We start from the raw sequence: 11,112 nt of genomic DNA, 5'->3' as shown, positions 1-11,112 counted from the left end.
TATCTTTTACTAAAGCTAGACATTAAAGACACCTACAAAAATGCAAAAAACACTTCACTTAAATTCTTTTTGGAGGAAAATAATTAGGTCTCATAAAACTCACATTAGTTATCTTAACATAATGCATTTGACATTGGGAGACGGGCTCTTTTTCTTTGGATATATTGAGAGAGTATCCTGAAATGCATCCGTAGTTGGCCTTGAACTTAGGGGAATCCTCCTGTATCCACCTCCCAATTACCCATCGTAGCAGGCATGCACCACCACATCCAGCTAAAGTGAATATCTAAAAATTTCCTCTGTTTTATAACTTCTTTTTTAATTACTTATTTGTGAGAGAAAGTGAGTAAGTCAGATGGGTGTGTCAGGGTCTCTTGCCACTGTAAACCAACTTCAGACTCATGTACCATTTTGTGCATCTGGCTTTATATGGCTACATGGGAATTAAACCAAGCCTGGCAGGCATTGTAAGCAAGTACTTTTAACAACTGCTGCCATCTCCCCAGTCCAGTTTTAACTTCTTTAGTTTTACTTTTTGAAACATGATCACACTGTGTATACCCCAGGTTAGTTTTGAACTCAGTATCTTTCTATCTCAGCCTCCCAAGAGTTGGGCTGTCAGTGTTCATTTCTAATATACCAAATATTGATAGATATAACACATAAACAAAATGTCTTTTGGGCTCCTCAATTCATGTAAGAGCAAAAAGAGATCCTAAAACCAAAACTTTGAGAACCATTTCTCCACAAGGAAGACTTTAGCTTCTAACCTGGAATATCCCTAAAGCACCTTTCCCAGTTATTTCCTCTAAGTGGCCTCTCTCTCCTGCTCCCTGGAATGTATTTTTCAACAGCTGGGGCCTCATGTCCACTCTCAACCTATGGTAATACTAAGACAAATGTTTTCTGACAAGACTGAAGGAAGCTTCTTCATGTTCACAAAGGTGTCTAAAGGCCAGGGAGAGACTGTCCCCTGTGGTTCTCCATCCACTGCAGAGCTTCTCTTCTCTCTGTCTCTAGATTTCTCAGGCATTTTTGTTGATTTCTCCACAACAAAACTTCCAAATGCACCTTTACCTTTTACCTGTCTGACAACTGCTCTATTAATTCTCTTTTCAGAGCTTGTTTGAGACCATACTGCTTCCGTTCAGCTCCAGAGAAGGGTACTTAGGGATGGTATACTTTCCAATAGCAACTGCCAATGCACACTCTTTTGGAATGTGCCTTCATGGCTTCTGTGATCACATCCATCTTGGGAAGAGCAATTGAAACCATGTTGTTTGTCTTTATGCTCTGTCTAAGTGAATGATATCAACTATCCTTTCACTTTCTTCTTTTTCTCTTTAGACTGATATTTCTCATTCTTTTTGGTTTCCGCAGAAGACTTGTTTTCTTCCTTCTCTTCACTCTTAGATTCCCCTTTGGGTTGTTCTGTCACACTACATAGCACATGGAGTATCATTCTATTGTTCTTCTACAGACAATGGATACAGCTTCCCCTGACCTTGCAGCAGGTTCTGGCTTTTCTTGCTCCCTTTATGCAAGCTTGCTGTCGAGTAGAGTTTCCACAGTAGAATTTAGTAAGGTGCTGTCTTCCACCTCTTCACCTAACTGTCCACATGGATCAGCTGAGCACCTACTAATAGGGGGTGTGCTCTAGGATGGATGAGTTCACATTGAGACACATCAATCACCATCTAAACAAATCTTAGGCCTCAGTACTGTTTATACTCTGAAGCCTCTGAAATCCACAAGGATTTTTCCTAATACTTCAGAGTGGTGAAGAGTCAACCACTGGGAACTCCATACTGGTGGTCACTTCTGCCAGCATCTAGCAAGCTAGCCCTCAGGTCATTGGATATATATTGTTTTTGATTTGTATATAGTTTTTATTTTGAATATAAAACAATTAATGAATTGACACTAACCTGACATATAATGTTAGGTAATTTTTTTTTTTTTAAAGTTGACATTGACTGTTAGATTTCTTTTAGTGTTTGCTTGGACAATAATGAAAAATGACTAAAAAGGATGCTAAAAATTTGCAATAAAAATGTAAACAACTATACAACTTTATCCTAAAATGCATAGTCTTTAGAATTTAGATGTGGGTTACACAGTAGGTGGGAAAGGAGCAATGGTTAAGAAAAAATGAGGGAATATGGAAGCAAATTAATGACTGATTCTATATTTCAGAAAAAATAGACAGTGTAATTTAGCATAAAGGAAAAGGATATTATTGCTGCCAGCGAGCTAAAGACAAAAGGAAACAGATAACAAGATATTTATATGACAGAATATTTGTTAGACTAGGCTCCAAGTGTATGGAAGCTAGGGAGTCTGGAAGCTTGAGCAGCAGTAAACCCCATGGTGAAGCTTTAAAATTTAGGCTGTTAGCTGGAGAACAGGATCTGGAGGGAGGTAGCTGAAGCATAGAAGGGGACACTAGTACAAATCTTGTGGTCCCATATTCATAAAATCCAGCCAGAATCTGACAAGAGAAAAGTCTTTCCCCAACTCCAGTATAAGTAATGGATTTTCTTGTGTGAATTTTTCTTCTAAGTTCACAGCCCACTGGATGGTGGTCACTTACACAGGGAGCAGATTTCTCTTATGAGTCCATAAACTGAGATGTCAGTCTTCATAATGCCTTTACTGACATACTAAGTAATACACTTTTCCAGTCACTCAGGTATCTAGCAATGCAACCAAGTGGACACCTAAAATGAAGAATGTAAGTAAGTGTGAGAGCTGGAGAGATGGCTCTCTGTGATTGATGGCACTTGCTTGAAAAGGCTGCCAGCCGGGGAGATGTGTATATATATATATATATATAGATAGATAGATAGATAGATAGATAGATAGATAGATAGATAGAGAGAGAATTTTTAAGAAAGCAAATAAGAGGTAAGACCTGTGAGTCATGAGTGTACTTTTTGCAGAATGAGACAACCAGATTGAACCTCAGAAACCATTTCTCAGACTCAAACTACAGAAATAAAATGATCCATGAAAGAGAATATTAAACATAAAATCTGCAAAACTAAACTGGATGTCTTCAAAGTCACAGATGATAACAAATGATTTGCTAGAACAGTTGTAGTAGCCACTTGTTTAGCAGTGTGTAGTATCTTAAATAGTAAGTGCTCAACTAGGAGTGACCACTGATGTAGCAGTGTTTGGGTTCTGTGTGACAGGAGAACGAAGGTTTAGTCAGTAAGTGATGAATATTGTACATAGATGGCAAGGAAAGTATCTTTCTTTCCATTACCGCTTTCTGTTTGTTTTTTTGTCTTGCTGTTCCAGTTCCTTAAGCACAGAATTCTCCACATGTCTTCCCTTTATATATCCTATCTTATGACCATACACTGACGTCTCTTGTAACAGATTATTTTACTTGAATGCTTTGTGAAGGGCTTATCCTGAATTTCCATCTGCCCTTCTCATGATTCTTTTTGGGGCAAGTGGTACACGAGTAAAGGAAGAAAGTAAAATCACTATATTTCATACATTGGATAGCCTACTGTGCTCAAGTGAGACAACCCACAGGCTGCAGCCTACTGGTCCAAGGTCTAGAATGTCACCACCTTTGCAAATACAAAGTAGTATAAGAAGTGTTCTCATCATGATGTGAAAGAATATAAGGTATGTGGAAAAGGATGTCTTTGAAGACACCTGTTCTAGATACTTCCTTATCCCAGAGCACCACTACTCATTGGAGTGATACTAAATCAAGGAAACAAAATTTATCATTTGCATGATGCTATCTGTTACCATGATGCTGTGCTGCCCCAGGCCCAAACATCAGGGCTGATCATGCAACGCTGACACCTCTGAAACCATTACCAAAACAAACCTCGCCATATATGAAGATATTCACAGGTACTTTTTACTAGCAACAAAAATGGGATTAACACCATGCTTGCATTGTAAGAGAATTCTTACATTCTGTAACATAAGGTCCTCAATGTCTACTCAACTAATGCATGAGAGAATAAGTGAATGCTTCCTGAGGCATTATTGTTTCCTCTCCTTCTATTATTTTATCCTGTTAGTGGGAGATATACCTTGTGCCTGCTGTGATTTAAATGTCTCCCCTCCAAAATCTAGGAAGTGTGGGAACATCAAGATTCCTGGTATTAAAGAGATTACAGCAGAGAGTTTGTGTCTCCTATCTGAACAGGATTAGTGGTTGCAGTTAGTCCTTTGATGCTCCAACTTCTGCCAATAAAGACACAGGAGGAAGCCTTGTTGCATAGTTGTGCTTGACTCTTGGGCTTTTACCCTTCCAGAACTCTGAGAAAAGGATTTCTGTTCTTATAAATTACGTAGTCTATGGTGTTCTGATACAACAGCACAAAACTGATTGAAAAATCTGCTTCCCACTCTGAGTCTAGAGTAATACCAATCCAAAACAAATCTTACTATTAGCTTTAATAAAATGTTCTTCAATTTTGCATGTCACAGTTCCAATGTATATATTTATATAGATAATTACATTTAGAGGATGGATATATCAAAAAGTTTTCTTCTAAATTATTTTGACTTTCTTTTTTGGACCCATTTTTTAATTGACAAATTCTATATTTACAGACAATAAGCCATAATTCCCTACTCTTCCCCACCTTCACATTCACAACTCTGCTCTCTATCATATCCTCTCTCTGTCTCCAGTCTCTCTTTGAATCTGATGTCATCATCTTTTTCTTCTATTATGAGCATCTTGTGTAGGTATTGCTAGGCACTGTGAGGTCTTGGATATCAAGGCCAATTTCTGTGCAGGTTTTTCCAGCTATCAGTTGGCTGGCTATTGTAGTCAGGTTTGCATTGCTGGTAGAAATCACAAAATCAAAAGGAGTTTGTGGGGAAAAAGAGGTTTATTTTGGCTTACAGGATCAAGGGAAGCTCCACAATGGCACGCAAAATTGACTGCATGAGCAGAGGGTGGATAGCACCCTCTGACCCACAGAAGGACAATAGCAACAGGAGAGTATGCCAAACACTGGCACGGGAAAACTGGCTATAACACCACAAGACCCATAAGTCTGCCACCAACAATACACTCCCTCCTGGAGGCATTGATTGCCAAATCTCCATCAGCTGGGAACCTAGCATTCAGAACCCCTAAGTCTATGGAGGATACTTGAATCAAACCACTATATTCTGCCCCTAGCTCCCATAAACTGTTAACTACCCATGATGTAAAATGCAATACGTTCAGTCTATCTTCAAAAGTCACCATAGTTTTTATCAATCCCAATTATGTTTAAACATCCCCATAGTCCAAGATAGTTTAATTGAGCCATAATGTCAAAAATCCATCCCCCCCCCCCAAAAAAAAAAAACATAATGACACAGAATAAACATTCATGCTGCAAAAGATAGCATTGGGCACAGCAAAGATCTATTTAGCCAATAAAAGATTTAAAACAATCAGGACAAACATAAAACTCTGTAGCTTCAAGTACAACAACTCTAGTCAGTGACAAGTCTCCAAGTCCAGTAAGACTAACCAGCAACAAGTCTCTGGAGTTCCAATTCTGCCTCTCCAGCTAAGCTACTCACAGTCCGGAAAATGTTCATTGGGGCCTACAGCTATCCTTAGCAGCCATCTTGTGGTCCCAGCATCTCCACTGGGTCTCCACAGCAATCCATGGTTCATCCTCAGGGCTCCATGGGGTCTCCATACAGGCAACCAGCAAACCTGCTTCACACTGCCCATGGCCATTTCCAAAACACAAGATTGTGTTGCAAACTCAATGGCCCTCTCTTTCCTGCATTTCTTATACTCCACAATACCAGGTAGGGTGCCAATTTGTTAATTCAGGGGTCCAGACTTTGAAAGAACATGACACTCATTGAGCACTCAGGCCCCTTCAAAAGAGTCTACATTCTTCCTGTTGCCCCAGTGAAGGTCAGCTGGCCCAATCTCGATGGTTGTAATCTCCTAATTGCAGCTGAATGGACAGCAGTTCACCCAAAGATTTTTCTTCCTATGCCATATCCCTTTGCTCAGACCAGTTCATTTCTATGCAAAGCAACCCTGCACAACTTCTCAGGACACAGGCATAATAGCAAGCTTCCCACACAAACTGCTAGCCCAGTCCAGGGAAAGCTCTTTCTCATGCTCATAGGCCAAACCTCATAGTCCATAGTTCTTACGACATTCAGGTCTTTCAACTCTGATCAGAATAGTCCATCAAGCTGTACTTACAGCATTGCAAGGTGTCTCTTAGGCCGAGGTTTCAAATCCTACATTCCTCTTGAAAATCAGCTCCAAAAGCCAAAGCCACACAGTCAGGTGTCTAGCAGAAACCCCACTCCTTGGTATGACTTCAGTGTTGTGGTCAGGTTTGAATTACTGGTAGAAATCACAAAACCAAGACCAGCTTGTGGGAAAAACAGGTTTATTTTGGCTTACAGACTGAAGGGGAAGATCCACAATGGCAAGGAAAAACGATTGCATGAGCAGAGGGTGGATGACACCCCATGGTCCACATAAGGTGGAAAATACCAACAGGAGAGTGTGCCAAACACTGGCAAGTGGAACCTGGCTATAACACCCATAGGATGCAAAAGCCCACTTCAACCATACTCTCCCTCCAGGAGGTATTAATTCTCAAATATCTATCAGCTGGGAAACTAGCATTCCGAACACCTATGTTTATGGGGGGGGGGGGGCATGAATAAAACCACTACACTGGTCTACAGGGAGAAGGTTTTCTTCTGAGCACCCACTTCATTTCTCAGTGATTTTGCTGCTCAGGCGTGTGAAGTCTTCAGCAAAAGGGCCTTACAATCTGTTTCTCAAAGGAAACTAAGGGCCTTGGCAATACCCTGTAATGTTTTGATGGCAACAGGGAATTTCCTGGCCAACAATTCACTGGAAGGTATCCCATCCCTGGCACTGAAAATTTTCCAGTAACAATCTATGGTTTCTCATTATTCATAATGTAGGCTTTCTTAAGTCTTATCCAGAATATCCTGAATTTTGATTGACCACCCCCCCCCCAGCCCTTCTTTTACACAATCTCTTCCCCTGGCACCACTTTGGCCTTTCCCTTCCCTGTAATCTGTTCTTCTACGTACATATATAAATTACCATCCCCTTAATTCCTTCCTTCTCCCTCCCTTATGGGCTTTTTCTAGCTTAATGGCCTCTACTAGCAATTTTTGGTTCCAGCTCATAGACAAGTCTGTACATTTGTAGTTAGGATCCACATATGAGAGAGAACATGCAATATTTGGCTTTCTGGGCCTGGCACTGGCCTCACTTAGTATAATCCTTCCCAGTTCCATCTATTTCCCCGTGAATTTCATTTTTCTTTACTGCTGAAAAGAACACCATTGTGTAAATGAGCCATATCTTTTTTTTTTTTTAATCCAGTAAAGATGTCTAGATTTATTTCTTTTCCTTCTAAGTGTGACAAAGATCTAGCTACATGATCTTTTTAAATAAACTTTTCATTTGCAATATCCATACCTATATCCAATATGACATGATCATAATCCCCTCCCACCACCCACTATCTGCCTCCCACCCCCACCGCTGTATGTGCAGATTCATTACAATTTTCTAAACGTTTTCTTGACCCTCTTTCCTCAAGAATTTTAGGTAGTTAGAATATTTTAATACTGCAGTAGATTAGATGTGTAGCTACAAATTCCCCATATGGGTAATACAATTGGTAATTACTGGTGTGTGCATGTTTAAACATAGGTAAGTTTAGATTACTATGTTAAGAGTCAGCTATGAGAGTCAAGGTATGAAAGTCTTTTCTGAAAAAAAAATATTTATGTGTGTGAGAAGTGAATGTGGAGGTCTCAGGATAACTTTAAGGTGTCTATGATCCACCTTTCTTGAGACAGGGTCTCTTGCCACTATAAACAAATTTCAAGATTATAGCCTACCAGGTTTGAATTCTCCTGGCTCTGCCTGCCTACCATTGTCATAAGTGTGTTGGGATCACATATGCATGCCTTGCTGTGCATCTAGTTGCTTTGTATTAATGGTGAATTAACCAAGGCTAGTAGGCTTTGCAAGTACATGCTTTTAAACACTGAGTAACTCCCTATCCCAAAAGTGTTTTTTCTAAAATAATATTTATTTGTAAGCAGAGGAAGGAAAGAGACAAAGAAAGAAAGAATTTGGTGTGCTAACAAACTCTAGATGCATGCACACCACATTGTGCATCTGGCTTAAACAAGTATTATGGAATCAAACCTGGCTGCAGGCTTTGCAAGCTAGAACCTTTAACTGCTTTCCCCAGCCCTTGGGAGGTCTTTTCTTTTCTTTCTTTTATTTTTTTTTAATTTAATTTATTAGTTTTCTTTTCAGTAAATACAGGCAGTTTGATACCATTATTTAGGCTCATCTGTGATCTACCCCTTCCCATTAGACCTTCAATGTTAATGAAAATGGGTCGTGCATTGTGGAGTTAGCCCCCAGTTATTGGTATGATAAATGTCTCTGCAAATCATGACCCAACATGTGACTCTGACATTCTTTCCGCCCCCTCTTCGGCAAAATTTCCCTGAGCCATATTGGGTTCATTTTTGGTCTGCTTCAGTGCTGAGGTGTTGGGGGCCTCTGAGGCTCTGGCTCTCTGCTTTGGTAGGAGTTGATTTTTCTCTGCGTTGATCTCCTTCCCCTTTGTGCTGGTATTCGGTTCACAGGAAAACATCACCCTTGCTTATTTTGCCAGTTGTCCTTAGTTTCACTTGGGCCCCTTTTGCGGTATGTTGGGGCAGCTCTCTTCTTAGGATCTGCATTTATCTGGAAAAGAGAAGCAGATTCTCCAACAGAGAGTAAGTTAGCACCCAGAAAATTGAGATAAGACTTACTTTTTTGATAGACAGTATGGTAGGTTTAGGCCCTCTTATACCCCGTGATTGATGGTAGCTTGATATTGAAGAGTGGGCTTGTGTTTGGGTATGGTTCTGACTTGTTTCCCAGCTCCAGCTATGGGTCTAGTACCACTGAGTGGATCAGTTAGTCAAATCAAGAGCAATTGATTCCTCACCATGGCTGTGTACCACTATTGCACTTGTGTAGGCATCATATCTGGTTATTTGTTGCTAATTAGGTTAAACAATGTGTTGCTTGGACAGATCTTGGTCATTTCCCCCAGTCGCCTATGTAGTGCCTTCTGGCACTAGACACGCTGACTGTCTGGGGACTGACTCTCTCCTGGCTTCCGGCCATGTCATTCCATTTTACACGTCAGCTGTGTATGGAGTCTTCACCAATAGGGTCTTACCACTGGCCTTTGGTGGGTCATCAAGTACTCTGACAGAAGTCTGTCATTGTTTTGGGAAACCTTGTAGGTTTCTCTGATCAAAAGCTCATTGTGGATGGTAGGCCCAAGCTGGAACTGGGGGTTACAGGTCAGTGTCCACTAAGAAATTGAGGAAAAAGATAACTAATATACAAGAGTTAGAGAGGATAGAGATAGAGGGGAGAGGGGGAGAGGGAGGGAGGGAAGATCTAGAAGATTTAGGTCAGTTTTGATCCTACCCTCTCCAGTGTCTTGTAGTTCAGGTGTTTCCTGTAAGGGTCTAGTGAAGGTTCAGCCATTTGTTCTGTCTTTTAGGAAGTAGAATTTTATGGTACCATTGCCGTTTGTGTCCAGATTACTGTTTTCCACCCTTTGATTCCCTCCCCGCCCTCCCATCCATCTTATTGTCTAGTCCATGAGGTGATTGCTGAGTATGTAAGGCATCTTGGGCAGATTCAGGTTAGGTGTTGCAGATGAGTGAGGCTATGTGTTGATTTTTTTTCTGTGATTGGTTAAGTTCACTGAGAACGATCTGTTCCAGGTTCAACCATTTTTCCTCAAATTTCTTTATGTCGTTTTTTCTTACTGCTGTATAGAATTCCATTGTGTAGATATACCACATCTTTGTTATCCATTCTTCTAATGATGGACATCTGGGTTGGTTCCAGCTTTTAGCTATTACGAATTGAGCCGCTACAAACATGGTTGAGCAAATCTCTCTGGCTTTTGGTTTGAAGGTTTTAGGGTAGATGCCCAGTAATGGTATAACTGGGTCTGTTGGTATTTCTATAGCCAGCTTTTTCAGGAGTCTCCATATTGCTTTCCAAGTGGTTGTACCATCCTGCATTCCCACCAACAGTGAATGAGTGTCCATGCTTCTACACATCCTCGCCAGCATTTTATTTCATTTGACCTTTTGATGTTGGCTATCCTTATTGGGGTAAGGTGGAATCTCATAGTTGTTTTAATTTGCATTTCTCTGATGATTAGGGATGATGAACATTTTCTTAGGTATGTGTTTGCCATTTGCATCTCTTCCTCTGTGAATTGCCTGTTTAACTCTGTGCCCCATTTTGTGAGTGGGGTATTTGTCTTCTGATTGTTTAGACTTTTGAGTTCTTTGTAAATTCTAGAAATAATGCCTCTATCAGTTGGATAACCTGCAAATATTTTCTCCCATTCTGTGGGTATTCTATTGGCTTTGCTTATTATATGCTTGTCTGTAAAGAAACTCTTCAGCTTCATATGATCCCAGTGGTTGAGTGACTGTTTAAGAACTTGAGCCACTGGGGTTTTATTCAGGAAGTCTTTTTCCATTCCTATATCATGGAAAGTACTTCCTAAATTTTCTTCCAGTAATTTTTGAGTTTCTGGTCCCATATGTTTTGGTATGATGTGTTCTCATTGTCATTCAATTCCAGGAATTTTGCAATTTCATTTTTTATTTCATCCACTATCCATTTATTGTTTAAGAGTGTGCTATTTAGTTTCCAGTTGCCGTTGGGGTTCTTGTTGGTTTTTTTGTTGTTGATTTCTAGGAATATAGCATTATGATCTGATATCATGCAGGGAATTATGTCAATTTTCCTAAATATGTGGAGGCTATCTTTGTGACCCAGTATATGGTCTATTTTAGAGAATGTTCCATGGGCTGCTGAGAAGAATGTGTAGTCTGTGGATTTGGGATGGAAAATTCTGTAAATGTCTGTTAGGTCTAAGTGTTCTATGGTTTTGTTGAGCTCTCTTACTTCCCTGTTGAGCTTCTGTTTGGATGATCTGTCTATTACTGATAATGGTGTGTTGAAGTCCCCAGCTATGATGGTGTTGGTGGTTA

General features: G+C 40.2%; 1 pseudogene; it reads right to left on the bottom strand.

The window, feature by feature from the left end:
- Positions 1 to 758: 758 nt before the first annotated feature.
- On the bottom strand, positions 759 to 1,697 carry LOC101613537 (annotated as a pseudogene).
- Between the last annotated feature and the right edge of the window lie 9,415 nt (positions 1,698 to 11,112).

The sequence above is a fragment of the Jaculus jaculus genome, chromosome 7, assembly GCF_020740685.1.
Source record: "Jaculus jaculus isolate mJacJac1 chromosome 7, mJacJac1.mat.Y.cur, whole genome shotgun sequence".
Taxonomy (NCBI): Eukaryota; Metazoa; Chordata; class Mammalia; order Rodentia; family Dipodidae; genus Jaculus; species Jaculus jaculus.
Note: the sequence above shows the minus strand (reverse complement) of the source record. Positions and strands in the feature narration are given on the sequence as shown.